At 38.5% G+C, this 19,406-nt stretch overlaps 1 non-coding gene across 1 annotated transcript; it reads left to right on the top strand.

Moving 5' to 3' along the window:
- The first annotated feature begins 1,232 nt into the window (after positions 1 to 1,232).
- On the top strand, positions 1,233 to 1,340 carry LOC130971036 (small nucleolar RNA R71). The gene has a single exon (XR_009082274.1). It is a non-coding gene; the product is annotated as a small nucleolar RNA R71 (small nucleolar RNA).
- The last annotated feature ends 18,066 nt before the right edge of the window (positions 1,341 to 19,406 follow it).

Consider the following 19,406-nt stretch of genomic DNA (forward strand, 5'->3'; position numbering starts at 1 on the left):
CTTCTCCATTACAGAGAGAGGCATGAGGTTTACACTTGACCCTAAGTCACACAGAGCCTTCTTAAAGGTCATGGTGCCTATGGTACAAGGTATTGAAAACTTCCCAGGATCTTGTCTCTTTTGAGGTAATTTCTGCCTAGACAAGTCATCCAGTTCTTTGGTGAGCAAAGGAGGTTCGTTCTCCCAAGTCTCATTACCAAATAACTTGTCATTTAGCTTCATGATTGCTCCAAGGTATTTAGCAACTTGCTCTTCAGTGACATACTCGTCCTCTTCAGAGGAAGAATACTCATCAGAGCTCATGAATGGCAGAAGTAAATCTAATGGAATCTCTATGGTCTCAGTGTGAGCCTCAGATTCCCATGGTTCCTCATTGGGGAACTCATTGGAGGCCAGTGGACGTCCATTGAGGTCTTCCTCAGTGGCGTTCACTGCCTCTTCCTCCTCTCCTAGTTCGGCCATGTTGATCATGTTAATGGCCTTGCATTCTCCTTTTGGATTCTCTTCTGTATTGCTTGGAAGAGTACTAGGAGGAAGTTCAGTAATTTTCTTGCTCAGCTGTCCCACTTTGTGCCTCCAAGTTTCTAATGGAGGACCTTGTTTCAGTCATGAAACTTTGAGTGGTTTTGATTAGATCAGAGACCATGGTTGCTAAGTCAGAGTGGTTCTGCTTAGAATTCTCTGTCTGTTGCTGAGAAGATGATGGAAAAGGCTTGCCATTGCTAAACCTGTTTCTTCCACCATTATTGTTGTTGAAACCTTGTTGAGGTCTCTGTTGATCCTTCCATGAGAGATTTGGATGATTTCTCCATGAAGAATTTATAGGTGTTTCCATAGGGTTCTCCCATGTAATTCACCTCTTCCATTGAAGGGTTCTCAGGATCATAAGCTTCTATTTCAGATGAAGCATCCTTAGTACTGCCCGGTGCAGCTTGCATTCCAGACAGACTTTGAGAAATCAAATTGACTTGCTGAGTCAATATTTTGTTCTGAGCCAATATGGCATTCAGAGTATCAATCTCAAGAACTCCTTTCTTCTGATTCGTCCCATTGCTCACAGGATTCCTTTCAGAAGTGTACATGAATTGGTTATTTGCAACCATTTCAATGAGTTCTTGAGCTTCTGCAGGCGTCTTCTTCAGATGAAGTGATCCTCCAACAGAACTATCCAATGACATCTTGGACAGATCAGACAGACCATCATAAAAAATACCTATGATGCTCCATTCAGAAAGCATGTCAGAAGGACACTTTCTGATCAATTGTTTGTATCTTTCCCAAGCTTCATAGAGGGATTCACCTTCCTTCTGTCTAAAGGTTTGGACTTCCACTCTAAGCTTACTCAATTTTTGAGGCGGAAAGAACTTTGCCATGAAGGCATTAACTAGCTTTTCCCAAGAGTTCAGGCTTTCTTTAGGTTGTGAGTCCAACCATATCCTAGCTCTGTCTCTTACAGCAAAAGGGAATAGCATAAGTCTATAGACCTCAGGGTCAACCCCATTAGTCTTGACAGTGTCACAGATTTGCAAGAATTTAGCTAAAAACTGATGAGGATCTTCCAATGGAAGTCCATGGAACTTGCAATTCTGTTGCATTAGAGAAACTAATTGAGGCTTAAGCTCAAATTTGTTTGCTCCAATGGCAGGGATAGAGATGCTTCTCTGATGAGCGGATATTTTATACGCTTTTTGGGGGTAATTTCATGTAGATTTTAGCATGTTTTGATTGGTTTTTAGTTAAATATTATTAGTTTTTAGGCAAAAATCATATTTCTGGACTTTACTATGAGTTTGTGTATTTTTCTGTGATTTCAGGTATTTTCTGGCTGAAATTGAGGGAGCTGAGCAAAAATCTGAGTTAGGCTGAAAAAGGACTGCTGATGCTGTTGGATCCTGACCTCCCTGCACTCGAAATGAATTTTTTGGAGCTACAGGAATCCAATTGGCGCGCTCTCAACGGCGTTGGAAAGTAGACATCCAGGGCTTTCCAGAAATATATAATAGTCCATACTTTGCGCGAAGATAGACGACGTAACTTGGCGTTGAACGCCAAGTACATACTGCTGTCTGGAGTTAAACGCCAGAAACACGTCATGATCCGGAGTTGAACGCCCAAAACACGTTATAACTTGGAGTTCAACTCCAAGAAAAGCCTCAGTTCGTGGATAGTTTTAGTCTCAGCCCCAGCACACACCAAGTGGGCCCCAGAAGTTGATTTCTGCACCAATTATCTTAGTTTACTCATATTCTGCAAACCTAGGTTACTAGTTTACTATTTAAACAACTTTTAGAGAATTATTTTGTATCTCATGACATTTTTCAGATCTGAATTACATACTTTTTGACGGCATGAGTCTCTAAACTCCATTGTTGGGGGTGAGGAGCTCTGCAGCGTCTCGATGAATTAATACAATTCCTTTATTTTCCATTCAAACACGCTTGTTCTTATCTAAGATGTTCATTCGCGCTTAATTATGGAGAAGGTGATGATCCATGACACTCATCACCTTCCTCAATCCATGAACGTGTGCCTGACAACCACCTCCATTCTACATCAGATTGAATGAGTATCTCTTAGATTCATTACTCAGAATCTTCGTGGTATAAGCCGGATTGATGGCGGCATTCATGAGAATCCGAAAAGTCTAAACCTTGTCTGTGGTATTCTGAGTAGGATTCTGGGATTGAATGACTGTGACGAGCTTCAAACTATTGAAGGTTGGGCGTTAGTGACAAACGCAAAAGAATCAATGGATTCTATTCCAACCTGATTGAGAACCGACAGATAATTAGCCGTGCTGTGACAGAGCATAGGAACGTTTTCACTGAGAGGATGGGAAGTAGCCATTGACAACGGTGACACCCTACATAGAGCTTGCCATGGAAGGGACTTTGCGTGTGGAAAAGGATTTCAAGGAAGAGTTGAAGTTCAGAGGACAAAGCATCTCCAAAACTCCAACATATTTCTCATTACTGCACAACAAGTAACGCTTTTATTCTCTTTTATTTTTCCAATCTAATAATTCCAACTGATAATTTTAATTAATATCCTGACTAAGAATAATAAGATAAACATAGCTTGATTCAAACCAATAATCTCCGTGGGATCGACCCTTACTCACGTAAGGTATTACTTGGACGACCCAGTGCACTTGCTGGTTAGTTGTGCGGATCACAAATTCGTGCACCAAGTTTTTGGCGCCGTTGTCGGGGATTATTCGAGTTTGAACAACTAAAGGTTTATTTTGTTGCTTAGATTAGGAAGAATTTATCCTCTTTTCACTAGAATTGCATCTTTTATTATACCTTTTTAAAAATTTTTCAAAAATATTATTTTTCTTTATCAATTTTTAATTTTTTTTTCTTTTTTTGTGAGTTTAGTGTCCTGTTCAAAGTTTGGTGTTAATTGCATATTTTATATTTTTCTTTAAATTTTCGAAATTGTGTTCTTTGTTTTTCATTGATCTTCAAGTTGTTCTTGTTAATTTTTCTTGTTTGATCTTGAGTTTTTCTTGTTTTGTGTCTTTTCTTGTTTTTCTTGTGCTTTTTCAGAACATTAACTTTCAAAAATTATACTTTTATCCATAAAAATAATACATCTTTAAAATACGTTACATTTTTAGCTCAGTTGGTTATAGCGTTGGCTTATGTTCTTGGCAATTGGGCATCTTCTTTTCAAAATCTTTTTTCAAAAATAATTTTTCTTAAATTAATCTTGTGCCAAACTTTAAGTTTGGTGTTTTCTTGTTGATCTTTCTTTAATTTTCGAAAATTTATCTTGGTTTTCTAAAATTTTAAGTTTGGTGTTCTTTCTTTGTTCTTGGTGTTCTTGTGAATCTTCAAGGTGTTCTTGAGTCTTTCTTGTGTTTTGATCTTAAAATTTTTAAGTTTGGTGTTCCTTGGTGTTTTCCCTCCAAAATTTTCGAAAATAAGGAGGATTAGATCTAAAAATTTTAAGTCTTGTGTCTTCTGTGTGTTTTTCTCTTTCATCATAAAATTCAAAATTCAAAAAAATATCTTTTCTAACTAATTTTGAACTATTTTTTCGAAATTTTTTTTATAAAAATTCAGATTTCAATTTTAAAATTTTTCAATTCTTATCTTTTTAAGTTTAAAAAAAAGAAAATAAATAAATAAAAAAATAAATTTATCTTTTTCAAAAATATCCTAACCATTTTCTCTCTCCTCACTTTTTCAAAAATCTTCATAAAATATTTTCAAATTCTTATTAAATTTTTTTTAATTTTCTTATTTTATCTTATTTTTATTTTGGTTTTTATTTTATTTTGAATTTTTTTTATTATTTATTTATAAACTAAAAATTTAAATCCACATTATCCCTTTACTCCAACATGGACATAAGCGGAAATGAACAGTCCAAGAGGACTTTGGGGTCATATGCTAGCCCCACTACTGCTTCATATGGGAGTAGTATCTGTATACCCTCCATTGGAGTTAGTAGCTTTGAGTTGAATCCTCAGCTCATTATCATGGTGCAGCAAAGCTGCCAGTATTCCGGTCTTCCACATGAAGAACCTACAGAGTTTCTGGCACAATTTTTACAAATTGCTGACACAGTACATGATAAGGAAGTAGATCAGAATGTCTACAGATTATTACTGTTTCCATTTGCTGTAAAAGATCAAGCTAAGAGGTGGTTAAATAACCAGCCTAAAAACAGCATAAAAACATGGAAACAACTGTTAGAAAAATTCCTGAATCACTATTTCCCTCCAAAACGGATGACACAGCTAAGGCTAAGCATCCAAGGCTTCAAACAAGGAGATAATGAATCCCTTTATGATGCCTGGGAGAGATACAGAGAGATGCTAAGAAAATGCCCCTCTGAAATGTTTTCAGAATGGGTGCAATTAGACATCTTCTACTATGGGCTTACAGAAAAAGCTCAGATTTCTCTAGACCACTCAGCTGGGGGATCTATGCATATGAGAAAAACAATTGAAGAAGCTCAAGAGCTTATTGATACAGTTGCCAGAAATCAGCATCTGTACCTAAGCAGTGAATCTTCCATGAAAGAAGAAGCTAAAACAGTAACTGCTGAACTCAGTCCTGTGGATCAGGCTAATGAATTCAATCAGCAATTAGACTTTCTAACCCAGCAACTAGCCGAATTCAAGAAAATACTACAGGAAACAAGAATGGCTAACAGGAATATGGAAGTACAGTTAAAGCAAATAGAAAAGCAACTGTCAAAACAAATAGCAGAAGAATGCCAAGCAGTTCAATTAAGAAGTAGGAAAACATTAAATACCTCACTTCAAAGCAGTAGAAAGCCAATAAATGAACAAATGGCTACTCAAAATCCCTCTGAGGACAGTCAGAGCCCAGAGAGGAATAATGCTGGCGCTGAACGCCCAGACCATGCTCATTCCTGGCGTTCAACGCCAGAAACAAGCATGAATCCGGCGTTGAACGCCCAAAGGGAGCACAGTTCTGGCGTTCAGACGCCAGTAACAGATAAGGAGTTGGCGTCTAACGCCACTCCAGCTTCCACCCCTGGCATTCAAATGCCAGTGGGGGATCAGTCACATACAAGTGCTGATAACAACCCTTCTAAAAAGGCTGCCCAACCCACTTCTACAGGCAATAAACCTGCAGCAACTAAGGTTGAGGAATACAAAAGCCAAAATGCCTTATCCTCAAAAACTCCGTCAAGCGGAACAGGATAAGCAATTTGCCCGCTTTGCAGACTATCTCAAGACTCTTGAAATAAAGATTCCGTTTGCAGAAGCACTTGAGCAAATACCCTCTTATGCTAAGTTCATGAAAGAGATCTTAAGTCATAAGAAGGATTTGAGGGAAACTGAAAAAGTTTACCTCACTGAAGAATGCAGTGCAGTCATTCTGAAAAGCTTACCTGAGAAGCTTAAGGATCCCGGAAGCTTTATGATACCATGCACATTAGAGGGTAATTGCACCAAGCAAGCTCTGTGTGACCTTGGGGCAAGTATCAACCTAATACCTGCATCTACTATCAGAAAGCTTGGTTTGACTGAAGAAATCAAACCAACTCGGATATGTCTTCAACTTGCTGATGGCTCCATTAAATACCCATCAGGCGTGATTGAAGACATGATTGTCATGGTTGGGCCATTTGCCTTTCCTACTGACTTTGTGGTGCTGGAAATGGAGGAGCACAAGAGTGCAACTCTCATTCTAGGAAGACCTTTCCTAGCAACTGGACGAACCCTCATTGACGTCCAAAAAGGGGAGATAACCCTGAGAGTCAATGAGGATGAGTTTAAGTTGAATGTTGTCAAAGCTATGCAACATCCAGACACATTAGACGACTGCCTGGGTGTTGATATTATTGACTCCCTGGTGGAAGAGGTTTATATGACTGAGAGTCTCGAATCAGAGCTAGATGACATTTTTAAAGATGTTCAGCCTGATCTGGAGGAACCAGAGGAAATAAAAGAACCTCTGAAAACTCCTCAGGAAGAGGAGAAACCTCCTAAACCCAAGCTCAAACCACTACCACCATCCCTGAAATATGCATTTCTGGGAGAAGGTGACACTTTTCCTGTAATCATAAGCTCTGCTTTAGGGCCACAGGAAGAGAAAGCATTAATTCAAGTGCTAAGGACACACAAGACAGCTTTTGGGTGGTCCATCAGTGATCTCAAGGGCATTAGCCCAGCCAGATGCATGCACAAGATCTTACTAGAGGGTGACGCCAAGCCAGTGGCTCAACTACAAAGGCGGCTGAATCCAGCCATGAAGGAAGTTGTGCAGAAAGAGGTCACTAAGTTACTAGAGGCTGGGATTATTTATCCTATTTCTGATAGCCCCTGGGTAAGCCCTGTCCAAGTCGTCCCTAAGAAAGGTGGCATGACAGTGATTCATAATGAAAAAAATGAACTGGTTCCTACAAGAACAGTTACAGGGTGGCGTATGTGTATTGATTATAGAAGGCTCAATACAGCCACCCGAAAGGATCATTTTCCTTTACCATTCATAGACCAGATGCTAGAAAGACTAGCAGGTCATGAATACTACTGCTTCCTGGATGGATATTCAGGTTATAATCAAATTGCAGTAGATCCCCAGGATCAAGAGAAAATGGCATTCACATGTCCATCTGGAGTATTTGCATACAGAAGGATGCCATTTGGCTTGTGCAATGCACCTGCAACCTTTCAAAGGTGCATGCTCTCCATCTTCTCTGATATGGTGGAGAAGTTTCTAGAAGTCTTCATGGATGACTTTTCAGTATTTGGAGACTCATTCAGCTCCTGCCTTAACCATTTAGCACTTGTTCTGAAAAGATTCCAAGAGACCAACCTAGTTTTAAATTGGGAAAAATGTCACTTTATGGTGACTGAAGGGATTGTCCTTGGGCATAAAATTTCAAACAAGGGAATAGAGGTGGATCAAGCTAAAGTTGAAGTAATTGAAAAATTACCACCACCTGCCAATGTTAAGGCAATCAGAAGCTTTCTGGGGCATGCAGGATTCTATAGGAGGTTTATAAAGGATTTTTCAAAAATTGCAAAACCTCTGAGCAATCTGCTAGCTACTGACACGCCATTTGTGTTTGACACAAAGTGTCTGCAGGTGTTTGAGACCCTGAAAGCTAAGCTGGTCACAGCACCAGTTATTTCTGCACCAGACTGGACATTACCCTTTGAACTAATGTGTGATGCCAGTGACCATACCATTGGTGCAGTATTGGGACAGAGGCATAACAAGCTTCTGCATGTCATTTATTATGCTAGCAGTGTTTTAAATGATGCCCAGAAAAATTACACAACCACAGAAAAAGAATTACTTGCAGCGGTTTATGCCATTGACAAGTTTAGATCCTACTTAGTAGGATCAAAAGTGATTGTGTATACTGACCATGCTGCTCTTAAATATCTACTCACAAAGCAGGATTCAAAGCCTAGGCTCATAAGATGGGTGTTGCTTCTGCAAGAGTTTGATATAGAAATAAGAGACAGAAAAGGAACAGAGAATCAAGTAGCTGATCACCTGTCCCGGATAGAACCAGTAGCAGGAGCATCCCTCCCTCCTACTGAGATCTCTGAAACCTTTCCGGATGAGCAATTGTTTGCTATTCAGGAAGCTCTGTGGTTTGCAGACATTGCAAACTATAAGACACAAGGTTCTTCTTTTGTAACCATGGAGAGGAAGCATGAAAAGCTTCTCTCACTGCAGAGTCAATCAAAGCCCCCACAGTTCAAACTCTAAGTTTGATGTTGGGAGGTCCCAACCTTGCTCTGATTATCTGTGAGACTCCATGAGAGCTCACTGTCCAGCTAAGGACAATAAAGAAGCGCTTGCTGGGAGGCAACCCAGCCAATCACAAAATTTAATTTTATTCGTTTTGATTAATTAATTGATTTTTACAGGTATATGTCAAAGTATCTTCAAGGTAAAATAGCAATTGATTGGATTCACAGAGTTACAAGGGAATTTGGAAGCTCACTGGCGTGAAAAAGCCAGTAAGAAACATTTTGGGCGTTGAACGCCCAAAAGAAGCACCCACTGGGCGTTCAACGCCAGTAAGGGTAGCCATCTGGGCATTAAACGCCAGAAAGGAGCATCTTCTGGGCGTTGAACGCCAGAAAGAAGCACCTTCTGGGCGTTTAACGCCAGATTGACAGCATCCTGGGCGTTCAGAAAAATGCCCAGTGACAAAGGACTTCCTGGCGTTCAACGCCAGAAAGAAGCAACAGCTGGGCGTTGAACGCCCAGGAGAAGCAGCAATTGGGCGTTAAACGCCCAAAACTTGCAGCATTTGGGCGTTTAATGCCAGGATGGTGGGGAGGAGGTAAAATTCGTTTTTCACAAATTTTCTAATTTTTATGTTTCAATTCATGATTTCTTGCATAAACATGTTTCCAAATATCATCCTTCAATTTCAAAAATTTTAATTCTAATTTCTAAGAACCCTAATTTCTAAAATCCCTTTTTCAAAAATATTACATGCATCTTAATCCATAAAAACAAATTGTTTTCCAATCCAATCCAACTCTTTTTTTTAAAGTTCTTCAACACTTAATTATCTTCTAAAATCTTTTTCAAATTGAAAATTCAAATTTATTTTTAAATATCATTCATATCTTTTTAAATTATATCTTTTTCTTATCATATTTATCTTTTATAAATCATATCTTTTATCTTATATCTTTTTTTTAAATCTTTTTCAACTCATCATATCTTTTGAATTTTGAAATTGCCTCTCCCTCTATTCCTCTCTTATCCTTTCTTTTGCTTGAGGACTTTGGTGTGATTTGCCATGATCATTGAGCTAAAACTCATCAAGATCATGGCACCTAAGGAAACAGGAAGAGCAAGGATGTAACTTGAAGGAACTGAAGCGTCAGAAATTATATCTTGAAGGACCAAGCACCCCACAGACTAGAGGAACATCCACTTCCCAAAATAAAGGTCGTTGAGTTCTAATCTTTGCCTTAACTCTGTGATAACTGTTCTTATTAGAAATCTACCTTAGAAGTTATATATTAGTAGTAGTAATTAGTATCTCTACTTTGATTTTAATTCCAATTAAGTTATAATTTATTTTTCTCATCATCATCAAACATGAATAAAATAGTAGATTTTTAGAATAAAGAGGCAATATTTTTTTCGAGTTCTTAATAAGAAAAATTCTAATTATTTATATGTGGTGGCAATACTTTTTGTCTTCTGAATGAATGCCTGAACAGTGCATATTTTTGATATTGAATTTTATGAATGTTAAAATTATTGGCTCCTGAAAGAATGATGAACAAGAGAAATGTTATTGATGATATGAAAAATCACAAAATTGATTCTTGAAGCAAGAAAAAGCAGTGAAAAACAAGCTTGAAAAAAAAAGCAAAAGAGGTAGAAAAAGCCAATAGCCCTTTAAACCAAAAGGCAAGGGTGAAAAGGATCCAAGGCTTTGAGCATCAATGGATAGGAGGGCCCAAGGAAATAAATCCAGGCCTAAGCAGCTAAATCAAGCTGTCCCTAACCATGTGCTTGTGGCATGCAGGTCCAAGTGAAAAGCTTGAGACTGAGTGGTTAAAGTCGTGATCCAAAGCAAAAGAGTGTGCTTAAGAACTCTGGACACCTCTAATTGGGGACTTGAGCAAAGCTAAGTCACAATCTGAAAAGGTTCACCCAGTTATGTGTCTGTGGCATTTATGTATCCGGTGGTAATACTGGAAAACAAAGTGCTTAGGGCCACGGCCAAGACTCATTAAGTAGCTGTGTTCAAGAATCAACATACTAAACTAGGAGAATCAATAATACTATCTGAATTTTGAGTTCCTATGGATGCCAATCATTCTGAATTTCAAAGGATAAAGTGAGATGCCAAAACTGTTCAGAAGCAAAAAGCTACTAGCCCCGCTCATCCAATTAGAATCAGAGCTTCACTTAAAACTCTGAAATATTGTTGCTTCTTAATTTCTTGTTATCCTATTTTATTTATCTAGTTGCTTGAGGACAAGCAACAGTTTAAGTTTGGTGTTGTGATGAGCGGATATTTTATACGCTTTTTGGGGGTAATTTCATGTATATTTTAGCATGTTTTAATTGGTTTTTAGTTAAATATTATTAGTTTTTAGGCAAAAATCATATTTCTGGACTTTACTATGAGTTTGTGTGTTTTTCTGTGATTTCAGATATTTTCTGGCTGAAATTGAGGGAGCTGAACAAAAATCTGAGTTAGGCTGAAAAAGGACTGCTGATGCTGTTGGATCCTGACCTCCCTGCACTCGAAATGACTTTTCTGGAGCTACAGGAATCCAATTGGCGTGCTCTTAACGGCGTTGGAAAGTAGACATCCAGGGCTTTCCAGCAATATATAATAGTCCATACTTTGCGCGAAGATAGATGACGTAACTTGGCGTTGAACGCCAAGTACATGCTGTTGTCTGGAGTTAAACGCCAGAAACACGTCATGATCCGGAGTTGAACGCCCAAAACACGTTATAACTTGGAGTTCAACTCCAAGAAAAGCCTCAGTTCGTGAATAGCTTTAGTCTCAGCCCCAGCACATACCAAGTGGGCCCCAGAAGTGGATTTCTGCACCAATTATCTTAGTTTACTCATATTCTGCAAACCTAGGTTACTAGTTTACTATTTAAACAACTTTTAGAGAATTATTTTGTATCTCATGACATTTTTCAGATCTGAATTACATACTTTTTGACGGCATGAGTCTCTAAACTCCATTGTTGGGGGTGAGGAGCTCTGCAGCGTCTCAATGAATTAATACAATTCCTTTATTTTCCATTCAAACACGCTTGTTCTTATCTAAGATGTTCATTCGCGCTTAATTATGGAGAAGGTGATGATCCGTGACACTCATCAACTTCCTCAATCCATGAACGTGTGCCTGAGAACCACCTCCGTTCTACATCAGATTGAATGAGTATCTCTTAGATTCATTACTCAGAATCTGCGTGGTATAAGCCGGATTGATGGCGGCATTCATGAGAATCCGGAAAGTCTAAACCTTGTCTGTGGTATTCTGAGTAGGATTCTGGGATTGAATGACTGTGACGAGCTTCAAACTCCTGAAGGCTGGGCGTTAGTGACAAACGCAAAAGAATCAATGGATTCTATTCCAACCTGATTGAGAACCGACAGATGATTAGCCGTGCTGTGACAGAGCATAGGAACGTTTTCACTGAGAGGATGGGAAGTAGCCATTGACAACGGTGACACCCTACATAGAGCTTGCCATGGAAGGGACTTTGCGTGTGGAAAAGGATTTCAAGGAAGAGTTGAAGTTCAGAGGACAAAGCATCTCCAAAACTCCAACATATTTCTCATTACTGCACAACAAGTAACGCTTTTATTCTCTTTTATTTTTCCAATCTAATAATTCCAACTGATAATTTTAATTAATATCCTGACTAAGAATAATAAGATAAACATAGCTTGATTCAAACCAATAATCTCCGTGGGATCGACCCTTACTCACGTAAGGTATTACTTGGACGACCCAGTGCACTTACTGGTTAGTTGTGCGGATCACAAATTCGTGCACCATTCTCCTATAGAAGTCGGGAGTAGGTGCAGTAAAGTCACCCAGCACCTTCCTTGCATTGTTGGCGTTGTTGTTATTTTCGGCTGCCATGAATTCTTCTTCTTTGAAGATTTCTGTTAGGTCCTCTACAGAGAGTTGTGCCTTAGCTTTTCTTAGCTTTCGCTTCAAGGTCCTTTCAGGTTCAGGATCAGCCTCAACAAGAATGTTTTTGTCTTTGCTCCTGCTCATATGAAAGAGAAGAGAACAAGAAAATATGGAATCCTCTAGGTCATAGTATAGAGATTCCTTGAGGTGTCAGAGGAAAAGAAAAATAGAGGGAAGAGGTAGAAAATTCGAACTTATCAATGAAAGATGGAGTTCGAATTGTGCATTGAGGAGTAGTGTTAGTCCATAAATAGAAGGATGTGAGAAGAAGGGAAAAAATTTTCGAAAATTAAGTAAAAGATTTTTAAAAATATTTTGAAAAATTAATTGATGATTTTCGAAAACTAAAAGTGGGAAAGAAATCAAGTGAATTTTGAAAAAGAATTTGAAATTAGAAATCAAAAAGATATGATTGAAAACTATTTTGAAAAAGATGTGATTAGAAGATATGATTGAAAAGTTATGATTTTAAAAAGATGTGATTGAGAAGATATGATTTGAAAAATAATTTAAAAAGATTTTGATTTTGAAAATTAATGACTTGGCTAACAAAGAAAGATATGATTCAAACATTAAACCTTTCTCAACAGAAAAGGCAACATACTTGAAATATTGAATCAAATCATTAATTGTTAGCAAGTATTTTTGAAAATGGAAAGAAATTGATTTTGAAAAAGATTTGATTGAAAAGATATTATTTGAAAAAGATTTGATTTTGAAAAAATTTTGAAAACTTGAAAAAAAATTTGAATTGAAAATAGAATCTTCCCTCTTGTGCCATCCTGGCGTTAAACGCCCAGAATGGTGCACATTCTGGCGTTTAACGCCCAAAGCACTACCCTTTTGGGCATTAAACTTCTAGCCAGGCACCCTGGCTGGCGTTTAAACGCCAGTTTGCCTTCCTCACTGGGCGTTTTGAATGCCCAGCTTTTTCTGTATAATTCCTCTGCTGTATGTTTTGAATCTTCAATTCTCTGTATTATTGACTTGAAAACACACAAATTAAAATTTTTTTGGATTTTTAATAATCAAAATGCAACTAAAATCAAATAACAATGCATGCAAGACACCAAACTTAGCAGTTTGTATACTACTGATACTAACAAAATGAGAATGCATATGACAAACAATAAAAATACTCAAGACAAGAGAATTCAAAGATCAGAGCAAGGAAATCATCAAGAACATCTTGAAGATCACTTAAGACACATGAATGAATGCAAGAAGAACAGAAACATGCAATTGACACCAAACTTAACATGAGACACTATACTCAACAAGAAACATACAATATTTTTGGTTTTTTTTATGATTTTGTAATTTTTTTTTGGATTTTTCGAAAATTAAGTGGAAAAGAAAATAAAGGTATCAAAATTCTTAATGAGAATTCCAGGAATCATGCAATGTTAGTCTAAAGCTTCAGTCTAAAGAAATTAGACATGGCTAGCCAAGCTTCAGCAGGACATTGCATTCAAGAGCTAAATTAATGAGAATCAATCAGCTTTGGTGATGATAAGAACATCACCTTGAAACACTAGAATTCATTCTTAAGAACTCTAAAGATTACCTAATCTAAGCAACAAGATGAACCGTCAGTTGTCCAAACTCAACAATCCCCGGCAATGGCGCCAAAAACTTGGTGCACGAAATTGTGATCTCTACTTTTTATAACTCAAACAATCCCCGGTAATGGCTCCAAAAACTTGGTGCTCAATACCATGGTCTAAACACAACTTCGCACAACTAACCAGCAAGTGCACTGGGTCGTCCAAGTAATAAACCTTACGCGAGTAAGGGTCGATCCCACGGAGATTGTTGGTATGGAGCAAGCTATGGTCATCTTGTAAATCTTAGTCAGGCAGATTCAAATGGTTATGAATGATATATGAATAAAGCATAAAGATAGAGATACTTATGTAATTCATTGGTGAGAATTTCAGATAAGCGAATGGAGATGCTTTGTCCCTTCCGTCTCTCTGCTTTCCTACTGTCTTCATCTAATCCTTCTTACTCCTTTCCATGGCAAGCTGTATGTTGGGCATCACCGTTGTCAGTGGCTACAGTCCCGTCCTCTCAGTGAAAATGTTCAACGCACCCTGTCATGGCACGGCTAATCATCTGTTTGTTCTCAATCAGGTTGGAATAGAATCCATTGATTCTTTTGCGTCTGTCACTAACGCCCAGCCTTCAGGAGTTTGAGGCTCGTCACAGTCATTCAATCATTGAATCCGACTCAGAATACCACAGACAAGGTTTAGACCTTCTGGATTCTCTTGAATGCCGCCATCAATTCTAGCTTATACCACGAAGATTCCGATTAAGGGATCCAAGAGATATCCACTCAATCTAAGGTAGAACGGAGGTGGTTGTCAGGCACACGTTCATAGGTGAGAATGATGATGAGTGTCACGGATCATCACATTCATCAAGTTGAAGAACAAGTGATATCTTAGAACAAGAACAAGCTGGATTGAATAGAAGAACAATAGTAATTGCATTAATACTCGAGGTACAGTAGAGCTCCACACCTTAATCTAGGGTGTGTAGAAACTCCACCGTTAAAAATACATAAGTCATAATAGTGATCATTGGCTTCGGCCCCAAAGAGGGAACCAGAAGAACCAAGATGATCTAAGAACTAGACGTCCAAAGATAAAAATACAATAGTAAAAGGTTCTATTTGTAGAGAACTAGTAGCTTAGGGTTTACAAAAATGAGTAAATGACATAAAAATCCACTTCCGGGCCCACTTGGTGTGTGCTTGGGCTGAGAATTGAAGCATTTTCGTGTAGAGACTTCTCTTGGAGTTAAACGCCAGCTTTTGTGCCAGTTTGGGCGTTTAACTCCCATTCTTGTGCCAGTTTCGGCGTTTAACGCCGGGCATTCTTGAGCTGATTTGGATCGCCGGTTTGGGCCATCAAATCTCGGGCAAAGTATGAACTATTTACATTTCTGGAAAGCCCAGGATGTCTACTTTCCAACGCCGTTGAGAGCGCGCCAATTGGGCTTCTGTAGCTCCAGAAAATCCATTTTGAGTGCAGGGAGGTCAGAATCCAACAGCATCTGCAGTCCTTTTCAGCCTCTGAATCAGATTTTTGCTCAGGTCCCTCAATTTCAGCCAGAAAATACCTGAAATCACAGAAAAACACACAAACTCATAGTAAAGTCCAGTAAAGTGAATTTTAACTAAAAACTAATAAAAATATAATAAAAACTAACTAAAACATACTAAAAACATACTAAAAACAATGCCAAAAAGCGTATAAATTATCCGCTCATGATTAACCTAGTTAACGTGGCAATTAACGTGGGCTTATGATGCCTTCGCAGGCATTATTGGTGATCACTTTTCTCATTAACGTTGCAAGCTCATTCCCATTCCACGTTAATGGTCACGTTAACTAGGTTAACGTGGCTACTAACGTGGTTCTTCCTTGCTTCCTTTGTCCTAAAATCAAGCAAATAAAATGTATCAAAGCTCTAGTCAAAGTCATGAGATTATGCATCATCAATTTGTCATTCAATTCTTGCAAAATCCTCATGAAATCATGTGAAATTCACAATAGTTGCTTGAATCAAGGTGTGAGTGTATTTTCATCCAAAACTTACCTTATTCTCTAAGGAAATGCATGAAACTTCTCTAAAACAGTAAAGAAAAGGTCAGTAAAACTGGCCTAGATGCCCTGGCATCACAACACCAAACTTAAAGCTTGCTTGTCCCTAAGCAAGTACTGAAACATAGGAAGAATGGATGAAAGAACAAGAAGACAATATAGAAGTAGAATTCCTGGTTTATGGGGTTTCATGCATAGCAACTTAGGTTCATTCCTTTACTAGGTTTCAGGCCTTTATCAAGTCCTTGGTCACTTTCTTGATTGCATCCTTTGAGACTTCTTAATTGTTGATCCTTCCCCTTTTGTTTTCAAGATTTATTGCATTCTTCTTTTGGCTAAGTGCTCTGTAAGAGGGCGACTCTTTATGATAAGCTTTCAGTCAGCACTCCCGAACCAGTTGGTTCAAGGTGCTAGGTGTTAAGACACCCCTAAGGACTTACTCCCTCAAGTCTCTTTCCCTCATACATACACACCACAGGCACATGGTTTGTTATTTTTCTTTCTTGAGGCCTTGGTGTCCAGCACCTCTTTGGGTTACTAAGTATTCTGTAGCAAAGGTCACTCTTGATAGTGGACTTTCAGCTGATAATCCCAGATTAGTTAATCCAAGTTACCAAGTAATGAGGCACCCCTAAGAGCTTATTCATCCAAGCATATCCCTTGCACATGAACACCACAGACACATGCCTCAATCTTAAAACCCTTGGTGCCTAGCATTGTTTCTTATTGTGTTTCCTTCCTTTTCAACTTTTATTGCTTTTTCTCTTTTCTTATTAGGATCTTATTATTTAGTTAGTCTCATAGGATGTGTTTCAAGCATAGGATTTAGGATAGATAGTTGCCTTCTTTCCTTGTTGGTGAACCAACTTAGCTAACTAATCATCCTACCACAAACATTCAGAACTCACTTCACAAAATAACTCCACTCTTGTTCTTATCATAACATTTTCTTTTTGATTAACTTAAAGGACATGCATACAAATAAGAAAGATGAAGATGAAAACCAAGGACCTAGACTAGTGAGCATGGACCTAAGCAACAACATTTTAAAGCATAATTGAAAATTCCTACTACTATGGAAGCATGTTCTGTTTCATACATGATTTTCCTTATTTAAAGCTTTGAAAAAAATAGAACTAAGAAGGAAATCCACCACCTTTCACTTATTGGAATGCTCATGTTCCTTTGTCTTGGGATCCTCCTTGATTGCTTGAGTCCCCATTCCCTTTGCACATCCCTATCAGCTTTTTCCAGAAACCAGCATCCTCCATCTTCTTCTTTAATGCTTCCTTTTGCTGTTCCACCTTCCCTTCTTCTTGTTCTGTTAAGTCCTTGCGGATTGCCTCATAACTTGGGATGTCAGGGTGTAAGTTATGCATATACCCAGTTATATAAGTTAACTTGGCCTGAGTGTTTATGCTAAATTCTTTTCGATGCAGTTGCCTTCCTTCATTGAGCACACTGAATTCGTTGAAGGCTTTCATCTGAGCTATCTGGCGTTGGTTGAGTTCTTGCAGACGTTTGTCTTGGCTTTCTTGCCTTTTGGACACTTGAGTGATGGCTTGGGTGAGCTGGGAGTAATGCTCCTGTTGCAACTCCATTTGCTATTTCTGCCACTCTCTTTGTTGATGATCCATCCTTTGAGCTTGGACATGTAGTTGTTGTTCTTGTCCCTCCATATAGCTACTTGCCATATACTCAATGGCTTCCTTGATGTGAAACAGATTTATGTTGGTGGTGCACGAAATTGCAATCACACTTTTGCAATTCCGCACAACTAACCAGCAAGTGCACTGGGTCATCCAAGTAATACCTTACGTGAGTAAGGGTCGATCCCACGGAGATTGTCGGCTTGAAGCAAGCTATAGTTATCTTGTAACTCTTAGTCAGGATATCAATAATTATCAGGTTTAATTGTGAAAAGTAGAAGAACATGAAATAAGTACTTGTTTTGCAGTAATGGAGAACAGGCTGAGGTTTTGGAGATGCTCTATCTTCTGAATCTCTGCTTTCCTACTGTCTTCTTCTTCAAGCACGCAAGGCTCCTTCCATGGCAAGCTGTATGTAGGGTTTCACTGTTGTCAATGGCTACCTCCCATCCTCTCAGTGAAAATGTTCAACGTGCTCTGTCACAGCACGGCTAATCATCTGTCGGTTCTCAATCGGGTTGGAATAGAATCCAGTGATTCTTTTGCGTCTGTCACTAACGCCCAGCCCTCAGGAGTATGAAGCTCGTCACAGTCATTCAATCCTTGAATCCTACTCAGAATACCACAGATAAGGTTTAGACCTTCCGGATTCTCTTGAATGCCGCCATCAATTCTAGCTTATACCACGAAGATTCTGATTAAGAAATCCAAGAGATATCTACTCAATCTAAGGTAGAACGGAGGTGGTTGTCAGACACACGTTCATAGTTGAGAATGATGATGAGTGTCACGAATCATCACATTCATCTGGTTTAGGAACAAGTGATATCTTAGAATGGAAGCAAGCATGATTGAATGAAAAACAGTAGTAATTGCATTAATCCATCAAGACACAGCAGAGCTCCTCACCCCCAACCATGGGGTTTAGAGACTCATGCCGTAGAAGATACAATGAGAAACGTGTAAAGAAATGAGTAAATGACGTAAAAATCCACTTCCGGGGTCCACTTGGTGTGTGCTTGGGCCGAGCATTGAAGCTTTCATGTGTAGAGACTTTTTCTGGAGTTAAACGCCAGCTTTTATGCCAGTTTGGGCGTTTAACTCCAATTTTTGTGCCAGTTCTGGCGTTAAACGCCGGGAATTCTGAAGCTGATTTGCAATGCCGGTTTGGGCCATCAAATCTCGGACAAAGTGATACGTAAAAATTTAGATTTCACGTACAACCGGCAAGTATACCAGGTCGTATCAAGTAGTAAAACTCACTTAGAGTGAGGTCGATCCCACGAGGATTGGTAGATTAAGCAACTTTAGTTAAATGGTAAATTTAGTCAAGCAAACATGGTTTTGATTCTATGAGCATTGTGACTTTCGAACATAATTGCAGGAATTTAAATGGCAAGGAATTTAAAGAACTGAAATATAGAAATTAAATGAAAGTACATAATTGAAACTTAAAATGCAAGAAACTTAAATGGCATCAAAGATAGATTGCAAGGAATTTAAGGTTGCAGAAATTTAAAGAGCATAAGAGCAAAGAGCAAGAAATAAAGAAACAGAATGTAGATGACAAGAATAATAAATTGCAAGAATGTAGAAGGGAAATGGGGTAATGGGTGTTCAAACAACTAAGAGCAAAAGAAATAAGAATTGATGATGGAAAGGATCATTAGGGATCAGAGATGCAAGTTTTCATGAATTGATGTTAGTCAAATCCTTCTCAATCATGGGTATAGATCCGTGGCAAGTGGGTAATTGAATCCCAATCTCTTGGTGATTCAATTTCTCTCAACATAACCAATTGCCACTCTCGTGATCTAATTGTTCATGAGAAGAGATGAAGCTCAATTCTAATCCAGCCACACAACTCCCATAATCTCAACCAAGGATAGTTACATCTCACATACCAACCAAGGTGTATTGATTAAGGGAATCATGAAAGGATGAACTCTAAACTGAATTATGTGGCTCATTCCTCAAAATTCACCAC

The sequence above is a fragment of the Arachis stenosperma genome, chromosome 3 (assembly GCF_014773155.1).
Source record: "Arachis stenosperma cultivar V10309 chromosome 3, arast.V10309.gnm1.PFL2, whole genome shotgun sequence".
NCBI classification, from domain to species: Eukaryota; Viridiplantae; Streptophyta; class Magnoliopsida; order Fabales; family Fabaceae; genus Arachis; species Arachis stenosperma.